Here is a 22,126-nt window from a genome sequence, read left to right as displayed (position 1 = left end):
GAGCTGGATGGTGAAGCAAGTAGATGACTTTGAAATAAGAAAATGATACCTTATTGCATTCAAGGAGGAAATCTTTGATTTTTCACTTGCATTATAGTGCAAAATCTACTGAGCTATGCTTAAATGTCCCTTCAATTATTTAACTCTCCTTCCCTTCCTGCTAATCTCAGTTCTCATGCTTAACTGTTGACTGGGCTGATTGTTGCTGCTAGTTAGACCTGCCCCTTTGAAAGGCAAAAGGTCCCAGAAGGCTGTGTTAGCAGCCTGGCACTGCTCAGGGTAACAGCAGTGAAAAATGCTCTCGGCTCATAGATAGTCCATTGGGTTAACGGTTCAACATGTCAGTGGTGTGCTGGAACCTCTTATTTTACCTTTTGATTTCATCCTTCCCAAGAGTTAATCTTAGATCTATCTGTCTGTTTAGTTTAACAACCTTTCCTATATGCGTATGGGGCTTAGCCCAGCGGGGTCCTGCTCTGGACACAGGGTTTTGGCTTCTGAGAGACAGTCTGCCCATCCTGCTGTTGTACCTTTTCACCTCAAAACCTAGGCTGTGGCCGTTATTTATTTCTATAGTAAACTGTGTTACTTGTTACTGGCCACAGGGCATGAGCTATATATGGAGGTGGCCATCGCAGGAGCAAATGCAGTTTCTCTGTCAGTGTACAGCAGACATGGCTTCGTAGGGCAGATGTTGGCTTGGTTGAGGCCTCTAGGTACTCCTGTAACATAAATAAGCAGGAGCAGGATTTCAAAGCAAGTAAATTTTTGACATAGTTGATGTCACGCCTTTTCAGTGCTGTGTTTTAGGGCCCAAGGATCTGGAGGCCCACAGCTGCTAGTTTAGTCTTGTTACTAATAAACTATCTGAGGCATTTCTGCAGAACTGTGTTGAACAAATTCTTGCAAACGGCTGGTGCGTTCATCCCTATCAAATGGCGCAGTAGGGATGAAAACAGGACCATGACATGAAAAGCGCGCTGTATTTTCACTGTGAGTAAACTGGGTGGTCTGGCTGAAATGTCTGGTTCCAGCTATAGCATTTAACTTGCTCCTCACCTGGGTTTATGGTCAGGTGCTGAGGACATGAGTAAGAATAACAGCAAGGTCTTCTGGTGAGTAGTCTTAATAAATAAAAGGAATGAGGCAGGGTTATCGTGCTTATATGGCTGTTATCTAGTATTCCACTGAACAGCTGCCTGGGCTCTTCTAGTAAAGAAGAGCGGGGGCAAAGATGCATTTAATTTCCCCAGCCCCCACCGTGAGAGGGAAACTCTTCTTGCCACCAAATGTTCTTGTGCAAATCTGCAGCAGAACACAAAGTAAAGAATTCCCCGTTCAGAGTGCTAAGCAAAGGTTTTGCAAACAGAATTGTTCTTTATCCATTTAATTTGGTAGTGCTTGGTTTCTGTTCTGGAACACGCTTTTCCTCTCTGTTGAGCCAATGAATTTTGGTGCTCATTAGGAAGGTAATGGTTGGGGGTCAGGGCTGACTAAAGCTCATTATTTGCCAGGCAGGTGGCCACAGCCCTGGGTGTGTAGCTGTGAAGCTATTCTGAGAAATGAGCACAAAGTGTTATATACCTCTCTATCTTCCTTTTCATATCTGCCCATTCTGTATGTGTAACTGTAAACTTCTCCCAGGTAGCAACTCAGACATTGTTTTCCTGATGCACTTATATCCCTTTCCCTCATCTCTCCCTTCCCACTCCACCAAGAAGAGCTGATCTATTCTTATTGACATATCTGCTCAGGATATGTATACAATATCACTTTGACAGATGAAATCACTTGCACAAAGAAAGATTGAGGCCACTGGCAGCTTCAATGCAAAAGTTTCTTGGCTGGACCCAAGCTAACTGTTTTGACTTTTTCCCCCCTATGTAATCTGCATTGTATTGCGCTAAGAGAGAATTCCATCTTGTGTGGCCTTTCCAAACCTATTGCCTAACACTTTTACTATTTGTCATCAGCTGAAAATTATCTGAGCGCTGCAGATATCCACAGTCGGATTGATTGTCTGTTGTATTAAAATTACATCTGTCTATTTGAAAGTTTTGTTTTTGCTGTTTCTCCTTTTTTCTTCTTCTTTAAATGTTTCTTTCTGTGCTGGAGACAGAGCAGTTTTAGGCACAGGAGAAAAAGGCAGTGGTCTGGGGTGACGTTATCTGTTTTGTCTAGGCCTGTGCTCTGCAAAAGAGGCAGAAGAAGACATTGGCCTATGTGGGAAGGTGGCTACTGCTGGAAGTGAGGAGAGCTGCTCTGACAGCAGTGGTCACCACCCCCGCCGACCTGCAGGAGCAGCTAGCCTGGATATCTGCCCCTCTCTCTCCTTCCTAAGGCAAGAGTTGCCGGGGGGGGGGGGGGGGGGGGGGTGGCAAATCTTCCCCCTCACGCCTGGGGTCGGAATACACAATTCTGGCACTGCTGCCAAGGTGCCTCAAGCCAGCTTTGCTTAACGATGTTTCCCTGAGGGTATGGAAGCCTTTAGCAAATGTTTTCCACTTCTAATTTCTGTGAATGGACCAGGGTATCCTTAGAGCCCTGGGGCTGAGAGATGTTGTAGGTTGCAGGCAGGTTTCCTTTAGAAAGGCAAAGAATTCTGCCTGTGGCCTGTACAAGCCTGAATAAAGTGTATTTGGTTGTTTTTGTAGCAACACAAATGGAGTGTGCACCAGGTTCAAGGTGAGACCCTGTGTAAAGGGAAAAGTTTTTGATGTTTGGATCAGTACTAAGGCTGTAATATTCCATTTCATCCAGAGGTGCACAGAAATATTTATGAATGAAAATGCAATTGCTAGGTGTAACTTACTAACTAGTAAGCTCTTACTGGAGGCCACTCTTCAAAAAAAGGCCCTTAACTCCAAACAAAAACACCTTATCTCATCACTTGATCTAAAAGTCTTGCAACCACTTTGGTGTTTCTTCTGTCTGCTGTGCTGAGGGAGTTGTCTGTTTCAGCACACTGAGCAGGCTGCAATTTTTATTTTATTTTTTTTTCCAAAACAACACTTCAATCGTGTTGGGCTGGAAGGGAAACTCACTAATAATTTTCTGTGCCAGTATATTTCAGCATAATCTCTTGGCGATACCTTTGTGGACACACTGGGAGGGTTTCCCCTAGAAAGTGGTACGTTAGATGGATGATGTCTGATAAATAACTAGACTGGGACTTGCAAGACCTGGGTTCAATTCCTTGATTTGCCATAAGCTTTCTGTGACCTAGGGCTGATTAGTTTATTGCCCAGTGCCTCATTTCCCTTTCTGTAAAATGCCAGTAACAGCACCTCCTTTCCAGCCTTGTGACAGCACTGTGACAGTGGGAAGGCCCTCAGTTGCCCTTTTCAATAGCTGCTGTATGAGCACCCCGGAAGCATAACCATCTTATGGGCTTTTCTTTTGTTCTCCTGGGGAAAACAGAACAAGATGATCCATTTAAATGCTTGTATAGTTGTCTAGAGAATATCCTCTTTCTTTGTTGGATCCTGAAGCTCCCCACACAGCTGCAGATGTGCACTAGCAAGTTGGTTGTTCTTTGAGCTGAGAAGCATTCCTTAGCATTGCTTTCAGTGTGTCCTTTAGCATTAAACTGATGGCCACTTTGAGTAGAGCTGGTTTCCTGTGTTCCTGTGGCCTCCCTCCGAAGTTTTCCTTCAAACTGTAGTTCTGCTTTTGCTCCTGTGCTGCCTCTCTCCTTTAAACCCCAGTGGATGCTAGGGAGAAGTGATGGCTTTGTGGATAAAGCTGCTGACCTGTCTCTTGGGCGTATGGAGTCGTTTCCCACTGAAGCATGCAGATGTACCTCAGGCAGATTGTTTCATCTCCCCATACTTCAATGTACTTGTTTCCAGTGTGGGGGTAATGATGCTGACCATCTTTTTTTTACCACTTCCTAAACGTGTCAAGTGTTAGGCTTTTTAGCATCATTAAATCATGCCACAACCTCCTGGCTGGAAAGGCAGACTACCAGTGAAGGCAGGGAGCTTGCTAGCTCCCATATTGTGCTCTGGGGACCACTCGCAGTTTCCATGGGATAAGCCTTGCGCACAGAGGAGGCCTCCACGTGACAGACATGTCCAGGCACTGGCAGGAGCTGCCTCCAGATGGCCGTTTCAGCTGCCGTTCGGTACAACAGAGCTACAGATGAGTGAAGGCAAACCTCCTTCATGCTAACGGCATCTAGCTCCTCTCCTCCCTCTCTGCTGGAGCCGGATTGATGTGGGGTTGATCGCCAGAGAGCTGGTGACCTGAGAGAACCCCACCCTGTGTCAGCACCAAGCTGCGGAGTAACCAAGCCACGGGAAGGTGTTGCATGCTGTTGTTGAGTAAATGGAAAGCATTATCGTTACAAGACATTGCGGAAAATCAGGCTTCATGGTATTTGTGGGTGGGTAAAGACGCTACTAGGGAATATATGACTATCCAGAAATAATGAAAATAGTTACCTGCATTTATAGTTGGGCACATTTATTTATATTTGTATGTATTTGTATTTATAGCTTGTGCACTGTGTTGAAGAGCACAGCAAAACAACTTAACAGCAGTCTTTTATAAGGGTAAATCGGGGCCAGCTCTTTCATCTTTAGTGTGAGGATTTATCATGTGACATTTTTATAGTGTATGGAAGAGGCATGGCCCAATAGTTGGGAAAATCCATCCCTTTGGAAGAGAAGAGAAACTTTGCTTTAATCTCAACTCTGCCTTATCAGGGAAGGGCACTCTGCAGTCTGTGCTTCTGCATGTCTGCGGCAGCCCTTCCCAAAACCCCAAACGCTATCCTCTTCAAGGTGTCCTCACTTGAGCTATTAAATAATGCACTACCATGAAGTTCAGCATCTGGCTCGATGCCACAAGGCTAGCGGCTGGCAGTGCTTGCTGTCTGGGGCAGGACAGCAGGTTAGGGCTGCTTCTAGACTCGGGGGTTAGTGAGCCTCACTGTAAGGCTTTGCGAAAAGTTGGAAGCTGTTACACAGGCAGTGCAGAGATTTCAGGTAGATCTGCCAGCTGTTTTCTTAGACTCTTCTTGTAGATGGGAAGCCTCCTGGAGCGAGAAAGCGTGTTGAATAGCAGGCCTTACACTGGTAAAAGGGAGGAAATCTAATTGTGTGCTATATTCGAGCCGTTCTCCTGTCTAACCACCTTTTTCTTTTTCTGTTTTTTTTTTTAATTGAATTTTCTTGAACTTTGAATTGCATCATTCTTGCCCTGGGACAGTGCATATTTAAGGCTGTAGACTTTTCACTAGGTTGTGGGTCTTCTAATAATTGAAACCGCTTTGTGCGTTGAGGAAGGTGAGCTTCAGATTGACTCGTGGATTTACAAAGTAAGGTTATGCAGATATGTGATTTGTGCCTTCAGAGTTTTTTCATGGAGGATCCTAAAAGCTCCTAAGCTCTTAGCAACTAGCTACTAAGCTAAGCAACTATGGCTTGGGGGAAATCTAAAATTCCAGGAAAACTACTGATGTTAGAGAAAGGGAGGGGATGAGGAGAAGGTGCAATGCAAACAAGGAGGTGGTGAGCAGTAATTTCCCTAACCTAGAAGGATCCCTACGGTACTAGTTCAGAACACCTGTATGCTCTGGGGAGACTGCAAGTGAAGTGCTGTTCTCTGTAACTTAAATATCCTCTTAAAAGTCAGGTCTGCTGGATGGGGAAGTGGAATCCTGTGGGACTGTTGCCCAAGATGGCAACTTCTGTAATCTAAACGATGAAGGTATCATCTTTGCTAGCAGCTCGTCACCGCTCACCAGCACTTGCCAGATGGTGATGAGACTTGTGCCCAATTTTAGAAGGGGAAAGAGGATGAAGGGTACAGATAGGAGCAGCTGACCCTGAATTTTGGGGGCTGCACCTAGTGATTGCTAAGTCCTTTTAATGTGAAAGCAAATAGTCTAGAAGGGCCTCAAAAACAGTGATATTAATAGCTCTTCAGTGTTTTGGATAGTGTTGCAAACCATTTTCGCAGCTGCCTCTGCAAGGTGTGTACAATTTTATGAGATTATCGCAGAGATAGTTCACTTAATGAAGCCTCTCTCTCCTCCTTTGAGCTCGGCTACTCTGCCTAATAGTGGCCACTTGAGTAACCAGCTTGACGTAAGGATTTCTGTGATTGATCTTAAGAACATCACCCTTGTGGGATTTTACTGTGAATTGCAGCTACCTTGTGTGTTTCTGAGTTGATTGGAGATGAGTCCTGCAGACTGTTAACATTTCTTCCCCTTGTTCTCCTGATGTCGTAGACATCAATTTGCTTAATCTTTTCCTGGCAGGTGATTATGGGCTTGTATATGGAGAGAATTCCTGCTGTCCTGAGCTTTATCCAGCTTGACATGCTGTCATTTTGGTGCAATATCATTAAGATGCTTCCAAGCCTGCTCTTCTCACAGCTCAAAGACAAAAGCAATTGCCCGCAGAACAGGGCTGTGTTTCCCTCTTTTGCCTTCAGAGTCTCAGTTTTCTCCCTGCCCTCCAACTGGCAATAGCTAAATAACTTCAATTTCTGTAGTTTCAAACTAAGCAGAATTAAAATAAAATAATACTGAACAGCTTTGGGACTCTTAACTGAGAAAGTGACCTGTTCTTGGAAAACACAATGCCACAATGTATTATTTTGTGGTATAATAATGTATCTTGTTTGCCATCGATTTGTATGAGTTCAGGATGCAGAGCTATGGGTACCTTCCTCTGTCACCCACTGCCCTGCCATGTGGGTTCAGCCAAATCCCATCAGGAAATCCAACTTTCCTTCTAAATTTTTTGAAGAAAAAAAATCATCTTGCACTGGAACCACCCTCCCCCTCTCCCACCCCCCAAATATTCAGACATCTGAAACATTTCATTTTTGCAACAGAGAAATGCAAAGATGACATGTAGCTTCCCAGTGAGGGGCAGCACCAAACTGGTAAGAGCTGTGTTAGTGGCACTCAAGAGTCGCTGGCTTTCCTGGCCTCTGGTCCTGGGGCAGCTCTTGTGTCAGTGCTGCCCTGGGTCTGAGTGTGTTGGGAGTTTCAGTTCAGAGAGAGCTGCCTCTCCAGGCTGTAGGACTGCAGCCCTGGGAGAGCGGAGCAGTTTCCACTGAGGAAATTGGAAGGCGTTGGGGTCCTCGTTGCAGGGCAGTGCTGCAGAGCTGGAACCGGGGCTTCTCAGCCTGCTCACCGGCTTTGCAGTGCGACTCCACCTCTCTCTCCTCTGGAGTTCATCGAAACAAATACTTTCCTAAAACGCTTCCGTCCTGATAAATTGATGTTTCCAGATGAAAACCTGTCCTCTTTGTAGGATAATTCCTGAGTCTATTCTCAACAAGTGCTTCTGGTCCTACTGCTAACACTGAGAAGCGATGGGTTACATGCTGTAGCAGAGGGACGTGCGCTGGGAATTGGACTGGGCTTGTAAATTCACCTTGTCTAGATGTGTTCCTTGATTTCCCCTAACCTGGCTATGATTTGAACTGCTGACCTAGAAACGCTCCGTAATTCCATTACCAAGCCCCTGAGCTAGCCAGTCTTCCTAATTCCTTTATTTGCAGACTGCCTGCTGACACAGCATAAACATTATTTTTACGTTATGGTCCCCTGTGCTGAATCTTCCTGCAGTTTAGTTTATCATGCTGTTTTCTTAGTTATGTTAAACAGAATTAATAATTTATACTGGGCTTTTCACCCTAATGATGATGATGAATGTTTTAGACTGCTGTAACGAGATCACCCCTCATTTATTGCTGGAAAGGAAAAGACGGTATTTTGACTTCTGTTTCTCTGAGTGTATAAACATAGGCCATTATGCTTTTGGTGGTGTAAATCAGGAATACTGTGATTGTAGATCGCACCGTTGCACTAGTTTGCAATGAGAAATTTTCCACTTTCAATTTAAGGCCTGAGGGATTTTAGATTCCTGAAAGACAGCTTTTCTCCAAAGGCGTTTTGTTAAATAGGTTCTAATGAAATGAGAGCCTTCAAGTAGCTGATAAAAGATCAGTTTGCCTTTCATTTCATTTCATTCCTTGGTCCTTCCCATGGAACGATGCTGTTCGCATCCTGATAGCCCTGCATCCGGTCTAGTCTAACGCGCACAATTGTTTGGGAAGGGCAGGATGATTTCAAGAGGGCGAAATGTAGCAGTCAGTTCTCCTTTATGCAGGTTAAAGAAACAAAACTGGCACAAACACTTTCTCTCTTTTCTCCCATCACTCACTTTTATGTCACCTGTCTGTGTATCTTGTTTGGGCAAATAAAGCAGCTATCAGTAAACTGCAGTTTAGTGTTGTCACCGGGAGGGGCAAGAAGTCCTGAAACTTGCCTAGCTACGTGTTTTGTTTTTCATTTTGGAGCAATTCATCTGGATTTTGGAAAGAAGAATTACTCAATGGGCTTTGTAAATTACACAAATAGCCAAAAAACTGTTCTGTATCCATGCAGCAGAAGTTTGTAGGAAACAGGAACTTGATGCTGATAGGAAGCTTTGCCTCCCTGGTCAAGAATTGATAGAAACTCTTTACTCTGATGCAGGGTGGGACCAGATGTCCTCCAGAGGTCTCTCCCAGCTTTAATTATTCTGGGTTTCTATGACATCCACAGAGGCCCCTAAAATAGGACGTTTGGGAGATGAGTCAGTAATGCAGCTCGGCAGTTTCCTTAATTCCACAAGTGGAGTTGTCCAAAGCTATTTGGAAAAAGAAAGTACGGTCATTCTTTCAAGGTGAACCCGTACCAATTTGTGGGGATGAGACCAAGGTTTCTACCGAGCTACTCTTGCAGGCTGAAAACACACGAACAAGACCAAAATACATAATGTGGCAAGGACCCCTGGGTTTGGCATGTCACTGTCAAAACCCATAGCTGCTGCTGACCTCCACATGACAGTTGGCTTCTGCACAGAAGTGGTCAATGACCTGGGGAGCTGAGGTGGTAGCAAGAGGTATCTGCCTCTATGTGTGTGTGTGTGTATGAACAATGTATAAAATAGCAGACATTTAAAAAACTGCTAATACAGCTGTTGAAGATGTACTAATAACTTCACACTTGGTTTCACACTTGGCTGCCCACACAGAAAGTGGGGATTTCCTTTTATTGTAATTTGGGTATTTATATTTTTGAAACCTATTACAAAGATCAGAAGGTAGGTTCTATATGGCTTGGCAAAATTTGGCAGTATTTGCATAATGATAGTAATTTCCTTGTTCTCATTTCCTAAATTTGATTTGCAAAACCATGCTGAAATTTGACTTAAAGCTTTAAGTATTTGTCTGTGTTAGCAGCTGGAAATGTAGCATTAGCTGTGACTCTTTGCAGAAACAAAATTGTGCAGTGTTGGAGCTAAATTGAATAATATGGTGGTGTTCATATCTTAATCTTCCAAATAGCACTCTTAAGTTCACTACACTGGTGTCTGAAAAGCTTAAAAATAATAAACTCTATTGTATAGAGCTTTGAATACAAAGTGGAGGCTTAGTAATTGCTGGCAGTCATGGATATACTCACCAGTAAATGGCAAGGAAGCAATTCTCCTAGCATGCCTGGGTGTTTTTTGTTTGTTTTGTTTTTTGTTTTCTTTTGTTTTTCATTAAATCCTCATACTAAAGCCTTCAGATCCATAAATTAATTAGTACATCAATAATTTGAATTAAGGTTTGCAGGAAACCTCAGTCCAAAAAACAAAACCTCTCACATGAGCTGTCATAAAGCTTTAAAATATCTCTTGTCTTCCCCATGCATCTGCCAAAAGCTGTTTCCATCCAACAGCTACGCAGTAGCTTATGCGAAGTGGGTTGGTGAGTTCGTATTCCATCCAGCAAGAAACAGCACCAGCTGACTTTCAGCAGAGAACTGAAGTGCTGAAGCTTTCAGCATCTAATTTAGCCTCTGTCCCCTCTAATAAGGTAGCATGCTAACTCCTAACCTTCCACCGTTCCCAGGAAGAACATTGTGAAAATGGCTTAATGGATTACTTTTTTTTTTTTTTTTAATATTATTATGAATTGGTAAATTGAGTTCCTGGGGAACCCAGAGTTCAAGGGATAACTTTGAAAGCAAGGGTCCAGTTCTGCTGATTTGCCTTAGAAGAGGTCTATATTGTCCTGCTTAGTTCCACTGCATCCCTGTGAATTGATTTTTAAATGAGGAGTTGCAGAAGGCAGCTAGGGAAAAGGCATGATTTAAAAAAAAAAGAGGAGGGGAGGGGAAAGGAGGAGATGATTTGTTTATCACAACAGTACTTGAAACTAATTTTAAATCTCTGTCTTCCGAGAGTAAGGAAATTCCTTTAGCTTCCAGCAGTAAATAACTGGGATGCTTCTAGCTCACAGCTGACCAATAGAAGATGATGAGTTTTGAGGTTAAAAAAAAAGAATTGAATGTCTATTATATGGATAATACATTCAAAGCCTCATTCTAAAAAGCCTGAGGAAGAGAGGAATTCTAACAAGCCAGGGTTGAATCGCAAATAACTCTTGAACTCTTGTTCTGTTTCTCTGCTTCACATCAGAGTGGCCTGACATGCTTTCACATAAGTAGTTTTGAAACCAATGAGCAGGTGAAAAAGAGTGCTTCTGGCTTGCAGGTGCTCAATTCTGACTCCTGTATCTTGCCCATTGATATCTAGAATGAAAAACAAAATCCATTTTTCCTCTTACTATCAGCCCTAAAGGAATTAGTGATTATTTCAAAGAAAGGCAGAAGGTTGTCCCTTGAACTCTCTGTGGTCACCGAATGAGTTTGGTGCTAGCGGTGGTAGCATACAGCAGGGCTAACTAAGTGTGTATATTCACATGATTATTGCTCTCACTGGCAGTCGCACATGTTCACTTGGTGGCACTTGCAGGAGTGGTTCATTACTATTAGTACCTACATTTAGCAAGCCTTCAGGAGTCTACCTGGGTTCATCATACCTCCAAATGCAGAATCAATGTGCCTACAGCAGCTAGATCTTATTGACCAGCAACACCAAGGCATGCTCCTGTAATCCCAGCTAGCAAGGATCCAGCTGTGTAGGTGCGGTGACTGGGGGGCCTCAAGGGTACGTTCCGGCTGCTGGCTGGCTGAGGAGTGGGTATCTTTGTAGTTTTCACATGCATTCTTCTCCACGATTGAGTGGTGCAACGTGTGATGTGAGCTGTGATGAGACAGGCTTCTGAAGCTCAGCTTGCCTTCAGAAATTTCAGCAGCAGGTTTGGCCAATAGGATGCTGAGGTCTCTTAATGATCTGTCCTTCTGTATTGCAACAGGAACTATTGGGAATTAGGCGCTCTATTCCTTATGTAGGTACTAAAAGGGAGCTGGACTTTTTTGGAAAACTGTGTTGCAGTTGAGGGAGCTGAAAACTTGCCAGTCTGACCATATGCTTCTAAAGTTCCTGTGGTTCAACACTTTAGGCCAGGATATTGTCTATTTAAGGCAAAGGAAAAAAAACCCTGTGCACTCTTGCAGAGTAGGTATGTGAACTCCAAGCATTAGGACCAAATGGTAGCTCTAGAATTAGACTGTGTCCCTAATTTCCCTCTCCAGTTTTAAGTGGATGCAGCATTCTTCACTTACGGTCCCAACTGTTGTGTTGCATTGTTGTATGGGGTTGAACATCTGCCCCTTCCAGCCACAAAAGTGGCTGTGTTCCAGTGTCGGGTGGTTTCTTTCTATTCACGGATCCTCTGAGGCCTGCAAAAGCTAAAGTATTAGGCATTACATACTGTCAACTGTTGCAGATCCCTTTCGCTCCCTGCCTTTCAACATCTGCAAGGCCTGAGATGGCCATCTTGCTCTGTCTATGCACCACACATAGCACAGACAGATCCTGGCCTTGCCAGCTACTTCTGCCACTACTGAACAATGACTGGGGCCACAGCAGAGACCTGTCTGTCCAACACTGAACACATTTGCGAGGCCAGCTTCTAAAAGAGGAGAGGGAAGATCTGTTGTGAGCTCCCATTAATGAGGACTCTTGAGTTAGAAAGAAACACAAGCCAAATGTTAAGAGATTTAAGACTTACTGAAGCAGATAAATTGCTTTTGTTACCTTCCTGTGGTATCCCGTATGGTTACTGTCCCCCATGGGGCTGCACTTCCACCACTTGCCAATGCATTGTTCACAAGCAAAATGAAAACATAGCTTGAAAATTAGGGTTGCTGCATTGAGGGGAACAAGGTGATGGAGTCCTGCCCCCCCCCACCCACCCTCCTAAGTTGATGCTCTTCCCCCTTGCAGTAGCTCTGCTCTAACGGCCTTGTCCTATTCAGGGGCAGGAAAAGGGGCAGGCAGAGCAGCCCTGGGACTGGAGGTCAGCAAACCTCCACAGGAATACTCTGCCCCACATTAGAGGTGGGAAGGGGACAAGGTTTTTCATCATAATATTTGTTTCCCCCAACACTGATTGACTGGCGATTGACTGCTGTTTGGTTGGCAAAAGCCTTTTGAATATTCAGGTGGCTGACAGGAGATGAGAGTGCAGTAGCTCTTGAAATCAGCTTGGGGAGGAGAAGCAATAAGACTGCCTTTTTCTTTTTACTATTGCTACTTGAGCTGTATCAAATGTATACTTCAAATGGATAAACGATTGCAGAGACCTCAGCCTATCTAACAAGCTTGCTCTTGTAGAGTAAAAATTATAGGGCCTGCATGCTTGCCATCCTCATTCAAAAGCCCATTCCTCATTAATATCTCTTTATACATATTATTTCAGCTCAAAATGTCATTCCTCTTCTCCCCACCCATTTCCTTTACTGGCTGTGACATACAGGAACTACACCCATTGCTTGCCTAGCCTCTCCTGACCTTTTGTAACTTGGCTCCAAACTCATTTTTTGGGTCTTTTGCAAAACACTGTCAGAAGGGAAAAATCCTTTGTTAAAACACAGCCAACTCCTGCCTCAACGTGGAACAGTTTGTTCTGCTAAAAGAATGAGCCAGTTCAGTGAGCAGAAAAACATTGCCATAAACTAGCGTATTCAATAAGCTGCAAAAGCGATCGGCTGCAGTCAAGGTCTAAAAGGACGATTCTGAAGCAGGATCTGTGGGGGAGAAAAATCTACAATTCTGACCTGCCAACCCTGTTTCCTTGCTTTTAGCTTAAGTATTTTGCAGTTGTCTTTTTGGTTATAGCAACTGTAAGTGGGGAAATGGGAGCTGATGGTGAGCCAGAATGTAACACAGCTTTCGAAGCTAACATATTGCAAAAGGGCACGGTGAATGAAGTAATCCAAAAATGCTCAGCTGGGAAGGGGATACAGCACTGTAATAGACTTCAGTCTGTGCTGCAGATGATCAGCTCCAGCACCCTACGTTTGGTGTCTGGTACTATTTAGTAGCTTAATTTAGTCCTTCCCACCCGTGTCTCACATCTCCTTTTAAAACTCTGGACCTTGGAGTTCTTTGCCCCGCGCTAATTTCCTTGGAATTGCTGCGGATCTGTCTCTTATGTGGCTGCTTGATAACTGGTGATCAACCTGTCTTCGGCAAGCTTTTCTTCATCGCACAAGAGACTTGGATGCTCGGTGAGAAAATTGTGTGACCCCCTAGCATAGTTTTTTTTTTGTGGTTCTGCAGTGGGATTGTTTCATTGCTGGTATAAAAGCTGATGCTGGTTACCTTTTAACAGTAAGTGCTGCAGTAGCATCTAGAGCTGAGGTTCCTAAATTTGGGATGATGACCCCCAAATAGGGTCACACATGTGGAAGTGGATTTGCAAACCTGGAAGTGGGGTTGTGAGCAGAAGTGCTTCAGAAATGCAAGTGAAGTGACTTCCAACAAAACGACTCTACTTGGTGCTAGGTAATCTGCAGTTCTGCTGAGAACCTGATGCTTTTTTATGCTTTGTGAGGGCTCTGTTGCCCCAGGGTGCTCATACCTGTGAACTCTTAACTAACTTGGCCTAGTATTGCCTGCTCATTTAAAAGACTCGAGTATTCTTGCCAGATACTTAACATTGACCGAGATCTAACTCTGATTCTCGTTTTGCTTTGGGACCTGGAAATCTTGACTCTGAGCCCTCCCTGATAGTTCTTGGCTTGGAGCTAGTTCAGTGAATAAAAATACAAAGAGGTATATTTTAAGTGTAATCTATCCCTTTTCATGTGCATTCCAAAGAGCTGAATCTGCCAAAGCTGATCTTGCACTACCTAAGTGGCGATACTTGATGATAAGCATGGAATTGCTATGCGTTTTGCAAGCTTTGAACATGGTGTGGCAGAACATTACCCTTTTGACCTGTGTGTGGCCATTTAGATTCAACGATCATGCAAGAATCACAAATAGATCCATCTGATAATGCAGGCATAATGAAACCTCCTAGAGAAATCGGAGCCCCTGTGCATATAATAAACACGACTGATGTTCTCATCGGGTCCTGTTTAGGCATAAGCCCACTTACTGGTACGCACAAGCTGAGTGTTAGGTGTGATGGGAAACCCAGATAGATACTGATGAGCTGAGGTGCTTCTTGAAGCTCCTTTAATGCTATCTGGTGTCCTCTGCTGGTAGTATTAATCTCAGAGCTGGCTGTGTAGATAGATGATTATCTGTCTGCTGGAGCTTTTCCTTTGGGGGAACGCCAGGGATGTTTTCCAACATGGGCAAAATGTGAGGATTAAAGTTGTGCATGGAGGTGGGTCCCGGGAACAGTGAGACTGTGAGCCCTGCTAAGGTACTGTAAGTTAGAGCAAACCTGTAATGAAGCCCAAATGGTAACAGATTTTTTTTTTTTTGAGGATGTCAATGGTATGGTTGCATCACATTTATTTTGTACTTGATCAAAGGAATGAGGGCAGAGGAGAAAGAATGAGTGTATTAATGTTAGTAATGTTCAAACAGAAGCACACAAAGCTCCAAGGGATGATCAGTGGTTTTGTTTTGATGTGTGTTGTGTTTTTTTATTCCTGACATTCTATTGAAATTTAGCACGCAGGCTTGTCTCTAAGGGGGGCACATTGCCAATAGTCTAAAGGTTATATTATCCTAGTGACCTATTTTTATACTCTAATCGCGTTCTGTTTCAGCCGCCCCTTTCTAGCCTTCCATCCCGCTTGGTTTTGTGCTCATCTGAAGAAAAGCAGAGATAATTACCATTAGTCCCTGAGTGCTAATAGAGAAAGCCAGCCTCTACCCAGGTAATGAAGATAAAGGCAAGTTGCTGATGCTTTGGAAGTATGAGACCAATCCAGAAACATAGCTCATAAATTGATGGTGGCTTGAAACAGGTCGATGAAAAATGTTCTACAGGATAAAGGAGAAAGGTCTTCTCTTAAAGGCACATTTTAAATGGAGAAGTACAGCAGTATGTAGAAGGGCAAAATTTTAATGAATAGCTCCGTTTAACTAGCCTAAACGAAAATGACGCTTTTCTGCTTTGGGCCTGCCAAGTAAGGCAGAATGAATACGATTGTTCAATCAACCAGCTTCCATTGCCTTTAAACTGTACATGCCTTTTCAAAGCCAGGCTTAATCTACAAAGCACGCTGAACAGTAGGCATAAAGAGAAATTGTTCCTTAGTACAAATGTTGACTATGTGATGCTGCTTGAAGCTTGCAACTGCTGAAATTTGTGTGTGTGTTTGTATATTTGCGTGGTGCAGAAATAGTATGACATGAAGAGGCTTTTCTTGCCTGCATGGCTTGTCTTGGGATGCTATTATTTTATAGCTGGTTGCCTTTTTGTTATTTTTGAGAGCACCTGAGTTTTGGGTGGCTGTAGTGTTAGCACAGTAGTGATCTGCTCTGGAGGGGAAAATCACCTCACCTGTTCACTCATGGGAACTTGCAGTCGCTTACAAAGTAAATCCAAAAAGAATTAAATGCATTGTGACTTTGGTCTGGGTTATAGACCAGGCTTTGTAGGGTAGATAAGTGACAACTGACTCCCCCTTTACAGATATTACCTATAGGTGGGAGCTCTAGCCATGGGCATGGCACGGAGATACGTGCTGCTTGCCTGCAGCCCAGGTAATGCTCTGGTACTGGCATTTTTAGGCTTCTGGGGAAGGTCCAACGGCTTCTCTTCCAGCTGCAGGGTTTATGAACAGCTACCCAGGGAGGATAGCTGCACCTCAGCCAACCTGGGTGCACACATAGGGAACAGAGAGGCTCAGCAAGCTCTGTACTTGCCTCACAGCCCTGCCAAATCTTGCCTTTTCTTCTCTATTACAGAGCCGTGCTAGTGCAACTAAAAGAGAGATCCCATCTGCACCCAGGAAGTTGAGATTTAGTCTGGAGAGGTGGGCTATTCACCCTAACTTTACCTGTCCATGCTGCACCATAGGAAAATAGCAGGAAAGGTCCTTGCCAGGTCATCGTGGCATATCCATCTGTCCCCAGAAATGATTAATGGTAGCTGTCCTGCTCCTGACAGGGGATTGTCTCCTCTGTTTTCAAAGCCCTGTGGTGATGCTGCTACATGCCTCCCCCAGCGCTTTGTTACACTTCTGTTGCCAAGTGTAATCAAAGCCTGGGACTCCACAGCCAGAGAGATGAAGCTCTGATTAGAGTTAACTTGGGGCAGCCTCTGGCAGTAGAACAGGCCTTTACCTCTTTTCATTTCGGTCTGGAAATTACATGAGTCTCTAGCCATCCTCTCTCCTGTTAGCCCAAATGGTGCATGTTTTGGCAACAAGCTAGATAATTAATGTAACTGGTGAACTCCTACATGATTTCTCATGAACAAACTCCAAATGCAAAACAACTGTTAATGACTAACCAAAGAGAACAAGTCCTGGGACTGCCGTGGCTGGTAACAGTAGGGGCCACGGCACTGTGCCACATGTATGCCTGTGCTCAGTGCTGCACAGACCTGTTGTTTTCCACCACTCCTGAGTGCTGAAGTAAATAAACCCAGTCTCAATTTGCTGAACCGACACGCAGTAATGTGCAGAGCGGGCTGGGTATCTGCTGTGCTCCTGGGTAACCTGCTCCTTACCTGGGTGGGACTTTGCTCTTGAACGTTTCGTATTAGGAACGCGAAGGAGACTAACCTATCAGTTCTGGGCACTGCCAAGAGCACCGGCTCTTTCTTGCTGACCACAGGAATCTTTTATTTGCTGTCCTTTATTGCTAAGTACTGATGGAGAGTTGGAAAATCATCTGTGGACTCCTCAAAGAAAGAAGTGGGTCTCGCAGGCCTTGCTGGAGATAGAGTGTACAGGGAAGAGGAAAACACTCTCAAATGTTAACTTTCTTCCTTCTTTCTGCCCCCCCGCCCCCCCCCCCCCCATATTATGGTGTCAACTGGGGCCTACAGAGTTTCAGTTTAAAAACAAGCTGCTATTATTTAAAGTACCAATATTGTGCTTGGCTTTGTATGAGACAAAAACATCAACTTTGCTCCTGACCTGGGGAGTGTGTCTGCCTGCCTAGCAGGCACAGAAAAGTGTTGAGAAAACTGTTATTTTACTTCTATTTTGTTGTAGGGATTTTGGAGTTTTGGGTTGTTTTTTTTTTTTCACTTGCATTTACTCTTCAGCAGAGCCGCATCAAACACTGGAGTCCAAATTGCAGTACCTAGTCATCCGAAAATGTTTGTGTAGAGGTGTATAGCTTATGAGTGTTGCTGGACCGGGGAGTTAGCTGTGCTGGGGGCAGAGAAGCGTGCCTCTCCCACGGTCCCTGTTGCAGGGTGATGGGATGATAGCTGCTGTGCATTGCTGTGCGCTGGGTGCCTAGTGATGCTGCACGGAGGGTTTTCTTGTTGTTTCTAGGCGAGGTTTGCAAAAGGTCACAAAATTAATCTTCTAACTGGGGACCTTGGCACCGCGTAGAATGAATGTTTTGCATTAACAACCTAACTCATTAATTCACTGAAACATTTAAAACCAAACCAGTTATATCCAGCCAAGCTGGAAAAAGCTGAAAGTTCATACTCAGCAGTGCAGATTTCGAAACCTCCCTTTGTTAATCTCTGCAGAAGTAAATTTTCTGAAATTGTTAAGCTCACTTCGACCCGTCTCTGGGCATTGTTTTCCTCAGAAGGGACAAAAATGCCGTGCAGCAAGTTAGCAGTGTGCACCTGAACTTACCCACGAGGGCGGTGAGGCCTGTGGGCACGGAGGAAGGAAGGTTAGTAGGGAAAGTATTGCAGGAAGGGAACATTTAAAGCAGCATTTTAGTTTTAGGGCCGTCTTTAATGAAAATGCTATGCTGTTTTCATAGCTTAGGATCCTGGATTTAACAGTTTATATCTGCCTCCTCTGTTACCTTTTTCTGAACCTCAAGGGATAGTTTAAATCGTAGTCTCAGGAGGTTTTGTGGTGCTCGTTTTTCTTGTTTTTAAGCTGGAGACAGGTCACTGGGTGTGTGCCTTCATATACTGGTGAGAGGCCGGCAGAGCCCGGGCAGGGCAGGAACGTGCTCGCTGTCCACCTTCCCCTCATCTCTCAGCTGGGTCTGAACACAGCCCTCGCTGCTGTTGAGTCGCAGCCCTTGAGAAACTGATAGATAACAACTGAGCTGTCTGTCCCTGTTGTGATAACGCGGGGAGAACCGCATAAAACTGCTTCTACCAATGGAGCAGATTTTTCCTTTCCTTTCCTTTTTTATTTTTTTACTGTTTGCATTTAGGAGCTATGTAGACAAGCAATCAGTGCCTTGTTTCTGGGGATGGGGAACCGCAAGCCAGCCAAAACCATTCCTCCGGGTTTGTGCCTGTTGTCCTCTTTTGCAAAAGCACAGCTGATTGTCCTGCGTCCCAGGACCAGAAACGTGTTGTGTGTACCACCTCACTCCCGTTGTGCCACGGCTGTGCCTGCACCGCGCATGGTAGCGGTTGCTTAGCACTTCCAAGACCTGACCACGGTACAGTTGTCTTTTCTATCATATGACTGAACAGGCATCTGCCACACAGCCGGTTCCCGAGGTAAACACATTTCCAGCCACGTGCTAAGGTGGGATCAGATAGCATTGTAGACCTGGGCCAAAATACCCTTCTGGCTGCTCTTCCTTCTGTTGTTAGCTTGACTGTGAGCATCACTGGGACCAAATCAGCTTGACTCTGCTTTAAGGCACTGTTTCCAAAGACAGTGGCAGGGGTAAGTACACGGGTCATTTCTGAGCGGTGGCTTCTGCTTGCTCTTTTACTTCGCTATTGAATTAGCAGGTGTGGATTAAAGGACCTATCAATTTTAGCATAATCCCATTGTCTTCCTGACTGCCAGGTAAATGTATGTTGTTCAGCTAATGTTTCCTTGTTCTAGTCAATTGTAGAGTAAATCGGGTTCTTCACACAGGACTATACAGACCAGTTTGAAACATTTACAGTGGTGGTATGCTGAGCTCCATTGTGAGGCTGATTTTTAATTGAATAATTTTTCTGCCATTAAATTAACCTACCCATTAAAACAGCCTTGCTTGTTCTAATGACAGCGAAAGGGATGAATTATACGTTCTGTTACGTATTAGTGGTGCATTAAAGTATTAGCGCGTTCCAGAAGGTGAGCAGTGAATAAAACATGCTCTTAACATGTGGTTATGTAATTGTTCCATGGAAATGAAACGGACAAACAGTACACTCGATTAATTTTTTTCCTAGTAAATTGACACAGTGATTCACTTCCAGCTAAATTTGCAATCTGTGTTCTCAGGTGGCATTAATATTGGATCGCCAGCAGGGGAGCTGTGTTGGCTGGTGCTGCTTTGATTGCATTTTTCACAAACCTTGTTGGAGAAAGCCCTGAGCTTGATGCAAACGTGTTGGTAAATGAAATGCAGTGCTTGTAGATTCTCTGCAGGGGGGTCAGACCATTCAGATTTACCCAAAATGATACTGACTACATGCTCTGAAGAGGCACTCTGTAAAAATGGCACAGTGGGGGTTTTTGTGTCTCTCTCGATTGCTCGGTATCAAATTTAATCAGTTGACAGATAAAAATCATGTTTTTGATATCTGATGACTCTATAAACACAATGTAAGGTCCATGTGGGGCTTGAGCTGTCTCCAGTAACAGAGGTTCCGGAGCTGGATCTCTGTGAATAGTTCTGCTGAAAACGCAAAACGTGCGGGGAGGGCCTGGCAGTTTCTCCCTAACCTGTGTTAGAGCTGCAGAATGAAATCAAGCAAGTATCAGTGAAAACTTCATGCAGTAAAGGAGGTGAATGTAACTCCGTGGATCTCTGTGCAGTAACAGAACTCACTTTTACTGTTGCTTCCATGACACTGAACTCTTTTCAGCTTTTAAAGCTATATTTTGTAGCCTTGAGGCTGTTCTTATTGTTTTTTCCGAATTGACTCGACTGGGAGAGGTCATTGTACCCTGCTAGATTGTGTAATATTTAACTTAGCATCAAAAATGAGGATCTTGGGAGCAATGTCAAATTGATGCTGTTCCCTCCTGAATAGCGAAGCCCATTCATAGTCATCCAAGTATTCTACTTGTTAATGCTAATGAATAACTTTCTGGCCCTCTGCGGAGGAAAAGACTAACCACAAAAAGGTGGGATAAGAGTGGCATAAAGCAGGTATTGAGAGCATGAATTTCACACCATCTAAATCCAGAGCGCAGCATTAATACTTTCTTATTTATAGATTTTTTAAGTTATAATTTCAGACTTTTCATGAAGCATTAGCATAGCAAACAGTCTTTTCTGATGCCAAGTTCAGTGATGACTAACACTATTTACAGGACTATTTTGTAATCTCAGATCAGCCCGCGTTAACGGGAAGTTACGTTTTCCCATCAGTCTTTTAAATTGTGCCTAAAAGTTGCTGAGGCCAGAATTGACCATCCAGGCTCTTCTATTTTAAAGCTAACAATTTTTTTCTAGAACAAAATTTTTATTAATTTCTAATGAAGTTACAGAGGCCAAATTTTACTTCCTCAATATGATTTTTGCATTAGGATCTTTCATTCCTATATTCTAAAAGCTACTAGCAAAAAAAAGGCAGAGGAGGTATTGCATAAGCACTACCAAGTGATTTGCCTGATGTGCATTTCTCTATGCATGAGATCAGCTCAGCAAATCTGGTGGAAGAAAGCTACGGGTGCACAACTGCTTTAGTTGATAGGAGTTACCTCTGCGGGTCATCTAGTAGGGTGGTAAGTTGGCCTTTTTTTCTTTTTAGTCCAGGTTTTTATTAGAGTTTTTATAAAGCTCCATCTCTGTTACTGTAAATCCCAGGAAAGTCTGGCACAGAATCTTTATAATATGACAAAGTGTGTCCATATGCTTCCAAGTGACCTTGCAATCTGGGAAAATACAGTTTTAAAGAAAAAAGAAGGGCTGCTGTAAAAGACTGAAGAAGGGGTTAAGGCAAAGATGTTGCTCTGTCAGATTTGTTGCTTTCCCTGTCACCAGGACCCATTTGGGCAAGTGAGTCTTGGTGCCAGCTACAGCAGACAGTTTTACTGCCCTCGGGTTGTGATCTCAGGCATGGAGCATCCGCTGTGCAGATTGCAAAACTACATCAGGCCAGAAACAAGGGTTTGGCTGAAGACTCATCCAGCCCCAACCTTCCACAGTCTGCAGCAGTTGGGCAATTGCTTTAACTTGAGAATAAAACTTGAGCCTTTTCAAAGGATTATTCCTTATTTTCTTTTAATGCGACAGATCTCTGGTCACCTCGAGCCCAGAAAAAATGGACTTGTGTTGTAGAGAAATAACACTTTCTTAGGAAACACCCACACTTCACTAAGTTTTGTGAATGTTGACAGTTCTAAGTGTTGTGGGAGCGGGAAGGCTGGAGAATCTGAGATAAGCATATGCTGCCTGCACTTGATTTTGGGGGCCCTACCTTCTCTTGCATGTAGTTCCAGCCAAAGACTCCACAGATGCTGTTAAAACAAAAACAAAGTGCGCATGTGGTGGTGGCAGGGGGAATCTCACAAATTATTTGCTGGCTTCCTGAGCAACCATGGCCAAAATACATGGCTCCACCTGCAACCTTCTTGCTCTCTCCAGAAATTTCTGCACGCAAAGACCTTTGGCACGGGCATGGTGCTTTGAGCTGGCAAGAAACTTTCCGACAGGATGGTTGGAAAATGCCGATTTTGAAGAAATCGAAACATTCTGTGGGAACGTGTTGATTTTCATCAGGTTTTCTGATGGAAACCAGGCAGGTTTCCCAGGGTGACCCTGCCTGGTATCGCCTCCACTTGCCTGGCAGAGTGCCGCTGAGCTGAGAGCCTGGAGGCCCCAGCAGGAGCCTGGGTGCGCAGGGAGCC

General features: G+C 44.1%; 1 protein-coding gene across 10 annotated transcripts in view; it reads left to right on the top strand.

The window, feature by feature from the left end:
- ZHX3 (zinc fingers and homeoboxes 3) overlaps positions 1-22,126 on the top strand; it is a 59,925-nt gene that overhangs the window by 25,470 nt on the left and 12,329 nt on the right. Inside the window, exon 1 of one of the 10 annotated variants that reach the window (XM_068911924.1) lies at positions 12,971-13,480. The exons of 8 other annotated variants lie outside the window; for them this stretch is intronic. The gene's annotated coding sequence lies outside the window, so the exon portion shown is untranslated. Of the gene's footprint in view, positions 1-12,970; positions 13,481-20,885; positions 21,002-22,126 lie in introns of those variants that run through there. One more of the 10 variants, XM_068911925.1, reaches the window with a different exon arrangement.

This window comes from Struthio camelus, chromosome 18, assembly GCF_040807025.1.
Source record: "Struthio camelus isolate bStrCam1 chromosome 18, bStrCam1.hap1, whole genome shotgun sequence".
Taxonomy (NCBI): domain Eukaryota; kingdom Metazoa; phylum Chordata; class Aves; order Struthioniformes; family Struthionidae; genus Struthio; species Struthio camelus.
Note: the sequence above shows the minus strand (reverse complement) of the source record. Positions and strands in the feature narration are given on the sequence as shown.